The 11,921-nt window shown below is 42.8% G+C and overlaps 1 non-coding gene across 1 annotated transcript; it reads left to right on the forward strand.

Annotated features, from left to right (window-relative positions):
- Positions 1–10,045: 10,045 nt before the first annotated feature.
- LOC140722677 (U1 spliceosomal RNA) lies at positions 10,046–10,209 on the forward strand. Its single transcript, XR_012097713.1, has one exon. It is a non-coding gene; the product is annotated as a U1 spliceosomal RNA (small nuclear RNA).
- The last annotated feature ends 1,712 nt before the right edge of the window (positions 10,210–11,921 follow it).

Here is an 11,921-nt window from a genome sequence, read left to right on the forward strand (position 1 = left end):
TAAAAGTCCCTTATCTGATCTGGTTGCGTGGGTAACCAGATGGGAAACCAGCAGAGATGGAAATAGACAAGTTTATAGAAAACCCGACTTTGAAGGTACTAGAGGGTGCCACAAAGACGGACTTGGTGGATGTTGCGAAACGATTAGATCTCTCAGAGGTGGAGTCGTCGATGAGAAAGTGGGAGATACAGAGGGCCATAACCCAGCATTATGTATCCGAGGATGTGTTCACGCCTGAGGTATTGGACCTGTTCCCTGAGAGGAAACCAGTTGATGCGGTGGTTCAGTTACAGTTGGAAAAATTACGGTTGGATTATGAGATCCAGCTAAAGGAGTTGGAGGCGAAAAGGGAGAAGGAAAAAGCTGAAAGGGAGATGGAGGAAAGGGAGAGGCAGCATGTGCTGGGAATGGAGAAGTTAAGGTATAACAGGGTAGGCTCAAGTGAGGGGTTCAAGATTGGTCGGGAGATCCAGTTGGTACCTCCATTTGAGGAGATGGATGTTGATAGGTTCTTCCCCCATTTTGAGAAAGTGGCTGTGAATCAGAACTGGCCTAAGGAGAAATGGGCTGTTCTGGTACAGAGCGTACTTAGGGGGAAGGCTCAGAAAGTGTATTAGGCATTGACTATGGAGGAGTCTAGGAATTATGAGGAAGTAAAAAAGGGCTGTTCTGAGGAGTTACGGGTTGGTGCCAGAGGCATACCGGCAGAAGTTCCGGAATCTGAGAAAGCCCTGGAACCACCCGTGTTTAGAGTTTGCCCGTGAGGTGCGGATGTGTCTGTCATGAGCGTTGGTGCGCTTCAAAAGGGGTTGTTGGAGATTATGATAAACTGGTGGAGTTAATGTTGATGGAGCAATTTAAAAGTTGTATTCCTGAAAATATGAAGACATACTTGGATGAGAAGGAGACGGAGACTCTGTCTGCGACTGCCAAATTAGCAGACGAGTACGCCCTAACCCACAAGTCAAAGTTTTCCTCAAATAAGAGTTACCAGAAAGACCATAGGGATGGTAGAGAAAGCCCGCCGGCTAAGGCAGAGAATAAGCCGGGAGCTAGTGGTAAAGGTAAGGAAGAGGAAAAGCAGACTAGCAGGTAGGTTCCTAGCTTTACCTGTTATAATTGTGGAAAAGTCGGTCATATTGCATCTAAGTGCTTTGCTCCGAAGAAGGAGCCAGGAAAAGGGAAAACAACGATCCCTACAGGGTGCATTGAGTCGGTCAGTGGATCGATGAGGAAGGCAAGGGTAGATAGAGTACGAGAGGGGCGTGAGAAATTTATTTCGGAAGGGACGGTGTCTGTGAAAGAAGGAGAAACCCCAGTTCCAGTGAGGATCTGGAGAGATACTGGGGCTGACCAGTCATTGATCCTAAGGAAGGAGCTAGATTTCGGTCCTGAAACTGGAGAGGTTGTGTTAAGAGGCATAGGAAAGGGGACAGAAGCTGTACCTTTGCACAGGATCGTTTTAAAATGTGACCTGGTATCTGGACCAGTCGAAGTAGGAGTGCGGTCAGAATTACCGAGAGACGGCGTGGATGTCCATCTTGGTAACGATTTAGCCGGTGGTGAGGTGTGTTCAGCAGTGAAATTGACAAGCAAGCCTGTGAGTGTTGAGGACCCGCCCCGGATTCTAAGATCTATCCCGCATGCGCAATCACTCGCAGCATGTCGAGAAAGGCGGCTGAGAAAGAGGACAGTTTAAATGAGTCCAGTGTTGATTTGGCTGAGACGTTTTTACCGACCCTGTACCAACAGGGGTTAGGGGATGGTAAAGCGGAGAATAGTGAGGTTAAAGAGAGGAGGTAGACTTACTCTTAGCAAGGAGGGAATTTATAGAGGCACTGAGTAAAGATGAGAAACAGATAAGGCAGTTCGAAGGTCCAGGGTTGGACACGGATGATCTGTCTGGCTTGACAGAATTGTTTGTAGTGGAAGAATTTGTGTGTTCCTGATGATGTAAGGGCAGTCCTAGATGAAAAGGATGCCGCTACCTTGAGGGAGTCTGCTGGGCTGGGAGACGAGGTTGTTTTAACCCGCAGGGTTGCATTTAGTCCAAAGGGGAGTTGCCCAGAGAGTAACTGGGAGGATCAGGGGAACTTAGAATTTGAAAAAGGGACTAGTATTGGAAGCCTGGAAGAGGTAGATGTCCCATTTGAGTGTGTTCAGGATGTGGATGCACAGGGTACTGAACCTAGTATTGAAACTCAGGAAAAGTCTGAAGTATCTGATTTAGTTGAAAAGGAATGCAGATGCCTTTTGGGTCAGATGGACTTGGTTCAGTGAAGAAAGGGTTAACTTTGGTACCAGTGGAAAGTGAGAATTCTCAGCTGTTTGTGTTGGAAGGGGTGTTAAAAGTTAGTGAGGAGATGAAAGCTGGTGATGTGAATATTATTGAAGGAGAAGGGAAAGGTGTTGTTCCTAAATTGAATAAAGAAAATTTAAAGACTGAATTGGTTTTAGAAGGATTGACAAAAGGGAAGGGACCGTTAACTGAACAATGGCTTGTTAACAAGGTGCCTGTGAATCAATTACAGTTTGTTTTGGAATTTAAAGGTAAACAACTCGCTGATGTTATTCAAGGAGGTGATTCGGAGAGACAGAACCAAAAGTGTTGTTTGGACAAAGAGGGATCACTTGCAGATGTTAAACTGAAAACAAATAGAATGAAAGATCCTCAAGATAAAATTAATGACGCATAAAAATAAAGAATTGTGTGGAAGTTCGGCAAATAGGCTTAGTTTGGAAAACATTGGTGATAAGATAACTCCTATGAAGGGAGTCTGTGAAGGCTCTTCCACACTGGTGAGCAAGCTAACCACGTGAGAGTTAAGTGGAAAAGGGACAAAGGTTGACCAAATGCCACTTTGAATAACACGATCTGGTTTTGCGGGAATTGGATTTTTTTGAACAAAGAATGTAAATAATAAAGACAACACCATGGAAGATTGACTGTTTGAATGTTAAGTTTAAAAGTACAATAGAGATTAGTATTTGCACAAACTTTTGTAATGTACTATATTATAATCACATATGTATTGGTTCACATTTTGTAATATACACTTAAGCTAAAATCACAACCCTTGATATTTTTGGCTAACATGAAAAATAAAAATAGGAGGTTACTAAGTTGAAGTCTGATGTTACAGGAATTTGATATTAAAATACAACATATTAAAGGGAGTGACAATGTAATTGCTGACTGTTTATCTACATGCTAAGTTGAATGTATATCTGTATTATCTTTGTAGTTTAGAACACTTCTGTATTTTGTTAGATTCTGTAATTCTATAAGATGCTGTATTAGTTCATTTTCACCTTGGTGAAAATTCCCAGAAGGATGGAGGGTGTTATGAAGGATGAACAGCTTTGATGGGCAGAAGAGTGCAGAGTTGCCCATGTCCCCCCCCCCCCCCCGCAGGAGAATCACAAACTGTTACTGTTACTATGCTGCTAATGAGAGAGAGAGATGTAAAAGAAAACATACTGGAACATCTGCTACAGATAAGAGAGAGATAAAGCGGGGAGGGAGACTTGTTGATTCACCGTATTATGGCTTCTGAGAGGGTTATTTATCTTATACCATTCTGTTCATTAAAATTCCTCAGTGGACAGCCGGAGTGGGCTGGTTTGATGGACTAAGCCATTCAAAATTGATTGACAACTGAGACCCCGTGAGTAGGGATAAAAGTGAGGTCTGGGGAGACACCCCTCAGACACACCAGGAGACACACTAGTGAGCACCGATTGAGTGTTGGAACCCACGGGAAGGTGTGGGGCATCGGAGACCGAACAAAGGATCGGTCAGTTGAACTCACAGTGTTTATAGCAGGGCCGGTGGGGGCTTGTGTGTGTGTGTCCACCCTTGCCTGGGTGACGAGTCCACCATAGAAGAACGGTCTAGCCGAAGGACAGAGGGGTCATAACTGAATGGCCACAACAAATCGATGGATCAAGAACGTAAAGGAAGGTTTGCTTGCCTGTAGCTGTTACTGCTTGCTCTCTCTCTCTCTCTCCAACGATCACAACACAACAACCATATCTACCTCAGCACGTATGAACTGAACTGAACTTTATACTTTTATATGACAATTCATTATCCCCTAGACATCGATAGAACTTGTTTATTATTGATTATTATTATACCCACACTTTTAGGTTTATTATTGTTCACGTGTATTATCTATATATTTGCATTACTGATATTGATTTGTGTATTTTATTAATAAACACTTTTTAATATAGTACCACCAGACTCCAACGGATTCTTCTTTCTCTGCTGGTCAGACACCCAGTTACGGGGTACATAACACATAAAAGAGAGGTGAAGGTGAATATCAGACCGCTGGAAGACATCGCTGGGGAGGCAGTAATAGGCAACAACAAAATAGCGGATGAACTGATTAAGAATTCTGCATCAGTCTTCCATATGTCAGGGGGCATGAAGTGTATGGTTACCTTAACTAGAGAGAAGGTTCTCGGGAAAGTGAAAGGTGAAGGTAGACAAGTCACCTGGACCAGATGGTGTACATCCCAGAGTTCTGAAAGAGGTGGCTGAAGAGATTGTGGAGGCATTACTTACTTACTTTACTTTATTGTCACCAAACAATTGATACTAGAGCATACAATCGTCACAGTGATATTCGTTTCTGTGCTTCGTGCTCCCTGAAGTACAAATCAAAGTAAATATAATAAAAATTTAAATTATAAATCATAATTAGAAAATAGAAAAGGGAAAGTAAGGTAGTGCAAGTCAGGTTCGGATATTGGGAAAGTACGGCCCAGATCCGGATCAGGATCTGTTCAGCAGTCTTATCACAGTTGGAAAGAAGCTGTTCCCAAATCTGACCGTATGAATCTTCATGCTCCTGAACCTTCTCCCAGAGGGAAGAGGGTCAAAAAGTGTGTTGGCTGGGTGGGACTTATCCTTGATTATCCTGGCAGCACTGCTCCGACAGCGTGCGGTGTAAAGTGAGTCCAAGGATGGAAGATTGGTTTGTATGATGTGTTGGACAATTTTCATGATCTTCTGTAGCTTCTTCCAGTCTTGGACAGGACAACTGCCATACCAGATTGTGATGCACCCTAGAAGAATGCTTTCTACGGTGCACCTATAAAAATTAGTGAGGGTTTTAGGAGACAGGCCAAATTTCTTCAGCTTTCTCAGGAACTGGTGGGCCTTCTTGGCAGTGGATTCTGCTTGGTTAGACCAAGTCAGGTCATTTGTGATATTCACCCCGGGGAACTTAAAGCTTTTGACCTGTTCCACCTGCGCACCACCGATGTAGATGGGGTCGTGCGGTCCGCTACTCCTTCTGAAGTCAACAACCAATTCCTTCATCTTGCTGACGTTGAGGGATAGGTTATTATCTTCACACCATGCCACCAGGTTCTTAATTTTCTCTCTGTACTCAGACTCATCATTACCCAAGATACGGCCTACAATTGTGGTGTCATCAGCAAACTTATATCTTGAGTTCAATGGAAACTTGGCTACACAATCATGGGTGTACAGTGAGTACAGCAGGGGGCTGAGTACACAGCCTTGTGGGGCACCGGTGCTCAGAGTGATTGTAGAGGAGAGCTTGTCCCCTATTTTTACAGCCTGGGTCCTGTCTTTGAGGAAGTTGAAGATCCAGCTGCAGATCTGAGTGCTAAGACCCAGGTTCCGGAGCTTAGGAATCAGTTTATTTGGAATGATGGTATTAAAGGCAGAGCTGTAGTCAAATAGTAATGATCTTTCAAGAATCTTTACATTCTGCAACAGTTCCATAAAGAAGACTGGAAAATTTCAAACGTCATTTTACTCTCCAAGAAGGGAGAGAAGCAGAAGAAAGGAAACTATAAGCCAGTTAGTCTGATCTCTGTGGATGGGAAGATATTGGAGGGATTATTTTTTGTAATTTATTTTTTTATTGAAGTTCATCATCAAACAAACATTTCCAGAAGATGTATTTCAGACATTGTACATATATATCATATATATCACAAACCTCCACATAGTATTTATCTGAGGTATACACATAGAAAAGAGTGGAAAGACAAAACAAGCAAAAGGAAAGAACTATGTACAAGTAGGGAGTGACTTTTTTTTTTACAACAGATTCATTGATTTGTGAGAATAAAATCAGGCCTATGAGGCATTATGTAGTTAAACCATTTTTCCCAATATGAATAAAATTGTTCCAGCTTATGGTTAACAGATGCTGTTATCTTCTCCATTTTGTAAATGTCCATTGTAATTTCCATCCATGTATTTAAAGTTGGGTTCTCCTGTGATAACCATTTCCTAGTAAGAGTCTTTTTACCAGCCACCAACAGTATATTCATTAAATATTTATCTCTTTTCAACCATTCTTGAGGTATATATCCAAAATATATGGTCTTACTCTCTCAGGGTATTTCACATTTAAAGATGTCTTGTGGGGCATTGTGTATCCCCCTCCAATAGCTTTTGATAACAGTGCTGTCCCAAAAAATATGATAATGATTTGCATTTTGATTTCCACAATTTCTCCAGCAAGCAGGGAGGTTACTATCATAATAGGATTTCTGAGAGGGTGTAATAAAATATCTTATCAAGTTTTTCCATCCAAACTCTGGAGGGATATTTAAGGATGAGGTCTAGGGTACTTGGAGGCACATGATAAAATAGGCCAGAGTCAGCATAGTTTCCTGAAGGGAAAATCTTGCCTGACAAATTTGTTGGAATTCTTTGAAGGAATAATCAGCAGGATAGATCAGACAAAGGAGAGTCTGTTGATGTTGTGTACTCGGATTTTCAGCAGGCCTTTAAGGAGGTGCCACACATGAAGCTGCTTAACAAGCTACGTGAGCATGGTATTACACAAAATATAAAACAGGGGCTGATTGTCAGGAGGCAAGGAGAATAAGTGAGAATAAGGGGGTCTATATTGGGACCGATTCTTTTACGTTGTATATCGATGATGGAATTGATGCAAGGTTTTGTTGCAAAGTTTGCAGATAATATGAAGATAGGTGGAGGGCAGTAGTAGTAGAGAGGCTGCAGAAGGACTTAGACAGATCAGCAGAATGGGGCAAATAAATGGCAGATGGAATACAGAGCTGGGAAATGTATGGTTGGGCACTTTGGTAAAAGAAATGAAGTGCAAAGGGACTTTGGAGTCCTTATATAGGATTCCATGAAGCCTACTTTGCAGGTTGATCTGTGCTGAGGAAGGCAAATGTGTGGGGTCCAGGTAAGCTGCACGTGCCAAGATTCTACAGCTGCTACTACCAGATTCTCCCCCAAGGCAGCTAATCATACATTTTGGAGGACAATGCTGGAGCTGCTGGCGAAGACCAACATTACTCGATCTGTCCACCTTGAGGATTGGTCACATTGTTGAGGGATCACAGGCCTTGCCACAGAGTAATCCCATGCTTAACCTGTGACGACGGTGAGGTGTTAACAAATCAGATCCAAAAACATGGTGTGGTGGAAACTGAAACGAAGATAACCCTGGGAAAGGGAGGATGAGGAAGAGACATTCAGTTATATACTTCAACACCCATAAGTTGATGACTTTGAAGTGCTAAAAAATAAAGGGGAAATTTTCATGCCCATCTGCCCTGAAGTTGAAATAAAGTTACAGCCAATTTAAGAAGTAAAATATTATTTAAAGCATATAACAATATATTTTAAACTGTACAAAATCTACATTTCAAAACTAGATGACATTTAAAAAATATTAAGACCACCCCAATACAGAAAACCTGACCAAATTAATTCAATAGATCCAGTTACCAACGTTTACAATTAGAACATCACAGCCAGACTCAGGACATTGACATGACCCAGTGGTGTTACAGTGGAGACTATTCCCAAGAGCCAACATCAGCATCAGGCCCACTGAAGTGTCCAGACAGCTCAAACCGAGCAAGCCCCATACTGTCACATTCACAGTCCTTTAATCCACCTCCTCAATAGTTGGTCCAGAGGAACTGGCATTCCCAGCCTGTGCCCTGCATGATTCCCCTGCGCCTGCTCCTTGGTACAGTTTGGCAATGATGGGATTGCAGACTTTCTCCAGCTCTTTCTGCTTGTGCTCAAACTCTTCCTTCTCTGCCATCTGATTCTTCTCCAGCCATGATATTGTCTCGTTGCACAGGTCAATAACTTTCCTCTTGTCTTCTGCACTGATCTTTCCAGCCATCTTCTCATCCTCCACAGAGCCCTTCAAGTCATTTATTATCCTTAGAATAACTTCAGATTTACTTCCACGTAAAAATTCAGTGCGCACATGTTGTCATGGAGCATTACAAGGTTTTGCTCCCTCTGGTCATTACAAAACGTACAAACAAGCTGGATGAACTCAGCAGGTCGGGCAGCATCTGTTGAAATGAGCAGTCAACGGATGCTGCCCGACCTGCTGAGTCGATCCAGCTTGTTTGTACGTGTTGATTTGACCGCAGCATCTGCAGTGTACTTTGTGTTTCCTGGTCATTACAAATTAGGGACAACCTTGAGCTGAGGTGCTGAACAATTCAAATATTAAATGTTGTGACAGTCCCTGCCTCCTCTATTTCAGAGGACCTGTCTTGGACCTTTCGTATAAATCTAATTGCAAAGAAAGCTTAGGAGTATGCAGAGATTCGGCATGTCATCAAAAACCTTGACAAACTTGTATAGACGCGTAGTGGGAAGTGTATTGAGTATGAATTATGGCCTGGTATGGGAACACCAATGCTTTTGAATGAAAAATCAGAATCAGGTTTATTATCAGTGGTATGTGTTGTGAAATTCATTAACTTAGCAGCAACAGTTCAATGCAATACATAATATAGAAAATAGATACATAAGTAGATCAATTACAGTAAGTCTATAAATGTGTACTTAATAGATTAAAACTAGTGCGAAACAGAAATTATATATATATATATATATATATATAAATGATGTAGTTTTCATGAGTTTAATGACCATTTAGAAATCAGATGGCAGTGGGGAAGGAGCTGTGCCTGAATTGCTGATAACAATTTTTACTTTGAACTTTGACCTCCACCACCCCCTCAGAGAACATGTTTCCAGATTGCAACCACCCTCCGGGAGATGACGTTCATTCTCAGAAACCCCGTTAACCCTCACTCCTAAACTCTGGTTTGAACTCGATAGGCCACTGGGTAAACACTGACCCCGTCCATGCTACCTGGGCCTCTCTCCCGCTCATGATCACCTTTTCCCTTCCCAAAGAAAACAAATCTAACCTGACCTGTCCCTGGATTTCTCTCAATTGTCGGGGGACGGAGGCAAAACCCAACAGCTTGAAAATTGATGAGAAACTCTTCTAGAAGAGATTAAGATTTTGTCTCCGAGTAGAAATATCAAATACTTGCATTTTTATGATGAGGGAGTTAGTTTAAAGGAGATTTTATTTCACACAGAAGCTTGTGACTCCCCCCCGGAACGAGCTGCATGGCGTGATGGTGGAAGCAGATACGGCGCAGATTAAGAGCGTTTTAAATAAGAACTAGCCGGGTATGAAGAGATAAGGATCGTCTGCAGGCGGAAGGGATTTAATTTGGCATAACGTTGTGCACAGGCATTTTGGGCCAAAAAACCTGCTCGTGTGCTGTTCTGTGCCCAGTCTCCCTTCATAAGTGAAAAGCTGACACCCCTGCAACATCCTGGCTAACGTCCCCTTCACCCTTTTCAGTGCAATCACGATGTGCGGGGTAGGGGTAGGGGAAGGGGTCGCCTGTTCATTCACCCTGTGAGCCTCAGGCAGCTCCCTGCATTTCCTCAATGAAAACACTGCCACCGTGCGGGCGGGTTCGGTAACGAGCAGTCGCTGCAAAACCAATCGTGGCGCAGATTTCCTTTTGTGGACTATATGCAGATTAAGGTCTGGAAATTGTCACCAGTAAACTACAGCAGCTAATCAAATAATCTAGATTTGTAGCATTTATAGTAACGGTCTTCTAGGAGCATGGTGTGTAAAAGTAGGAGATGGGTCATTAGAATATTTGGTTGCATTAATTCTGAGGGGTATGGCATAAGGCTGGATGTGGATGGCGGCGAGGAGAAAGCATACTTACCTGGCAGGGGAGAGACCGTGATCATGAAGGCGGTTCTCCCAGGACGAGGCTATCCCATTGCACTTCGGGTGTGCTGACGCCTGCGATGTCCCCAAATGCGGGATACTCGACTGCAAAATTTGTGGTAGTGGGGGACTGCGTTCGCGCTCTCCCCTGATTTTTAAACTAAAAACAGAATTATCACCGATATGTGACGGTATTAATGACGTTTCTCGGGGCGGGTTTTCCAGTCGCCTCATAATCCACCCACTTGCCTGTGTTCACTTGTAAGGTCAATTTTGAGTCGTACCATTTTTTCAAGCAACTGCACCTGAACTTATCTTAAGAGATAGGTAAGAAGTAAGCTGAGAAAAAACAATAGGTGCCGGAAACAGCGACTGACACCAAATCTGTAGAAAAGGACAAACACGAGAAAATCTGCAGATGCTGGCAATTCAAACACTCACAAAATGCTGGTGGAAGCACTGTCGGCGTTTCGGGCCGAGACATTTCGTCAGGACTCTGCACTCTGCTGCAAATGGCAAAGCAACATACAGCAGATCCTGCTGAAGTCTCGGTGGCTGCTTACTTTTTTGCCTAAGATTTTTTCCCACAAAATATGCTTTATTCACAATAAATTTATTACCATTACATTCTATACATTTTAATAATTATAGTCACTCACGTGGCACTCTGCTAGTTCATCTTGTATAATACAACCGTAGTTGAGGCGTATACTCCCCGCCACCCAACCCACTCCCACGGGAGAAGAACCCTCAAGAACCATTCATCGGAAGATTTTCTACTTTCAGACGCAAGGCGATATTTCCTCCCTTGACATCTAGATCCAGGAATTATAGTCTCAAGATAAAAACTTGTCCATTCGGGACAGAGTTTAAACCTCGAGATCAAGGGTCTGTCTAATCCGAAACATCGACTGTCCGTTTCCATCTGCAGATGCTGACTTCAGCCAACGCTTACGGTATGTTGGTGCCAATCACAGCATCCCTTGTCCCTTGGAGTATATTTTTCCACTCGGAAATCAATCCTCCATATTCTATTGTAGAGGGCAGAGGAAGTTCAGTATTCAAGGGAGACATTTTTAAATAGAACCATAGCACATTACAGCACAGAAACAGGCCTCTTGGCCCTTCTTGGCTGTGCCGAACCATTTTTCTGCCTAGTTCCACTGACCAGCACCTAGACCATATCCCTTTATACCGCCCTCATCCATGTACCTGTCCCGAGTTTTTCTTAAATGTTAAAAGTGAGCCTGCAATCACCACTTCATCTGGCAGCTCATTCCACACTCCCACCACTCTCTGTGTGAAGAAGCTCCCCCTAATATTCCCTTTAAGCTTCTCCCCCTTCACTCTTAACCCATGTCCTCTGTTTTTTTTTTCTCCCCCTAGCCACAGTGGAAAAAGCTTGCTTGCATTCACTATATCTATACCCATCATAATTTAATACTCCTCTAAAAATAATTAAAAAAATTATATACTCTTCTATCAAGTCTCCCCTCATTCTCCTACGCTCCAGGGAATAAAGTCCTAACCTATTCAACCTTTCTCTGTAACTCAGTTTCTCAAGTCCCAGCAACATCCTTGTAAACCTTCTCTGCACTCTTTCAACCTTATTAATATCCTTCTTGTAATTAGGTGACCAAAACTGCACACAGTACTCCAAATTCGGCCTCACCAATGCCTTATACAACCTCACCATAACATTCCAATTCTTATACTCAATACTTTGATTTATAAAGGCCGATGTGCCAAAAGCTCTTTTTACGACCCTATCCACCTGTGACACCACTTTTACCTGTACTCGAGGTGTCAATAAATACGGCGTTAATACAGGAAGATCTCACTGTGGTAAAATAGTTTAACTTG

This window comes from Hemitrygon akajei, chromosome 2 (genome assembly GCF_048418815.1).
Source record: "Hemitrygon akajei chromosome 2, sHemAka1.3, whole genome shotgun sequence".
Lineage (NCBI taxonomy): Eukaryota > Metazoa > Chordata > Chondrichthyes > Myliobatiformes > Dasyatidae > Hemitrygon > Hemitrygon akajei.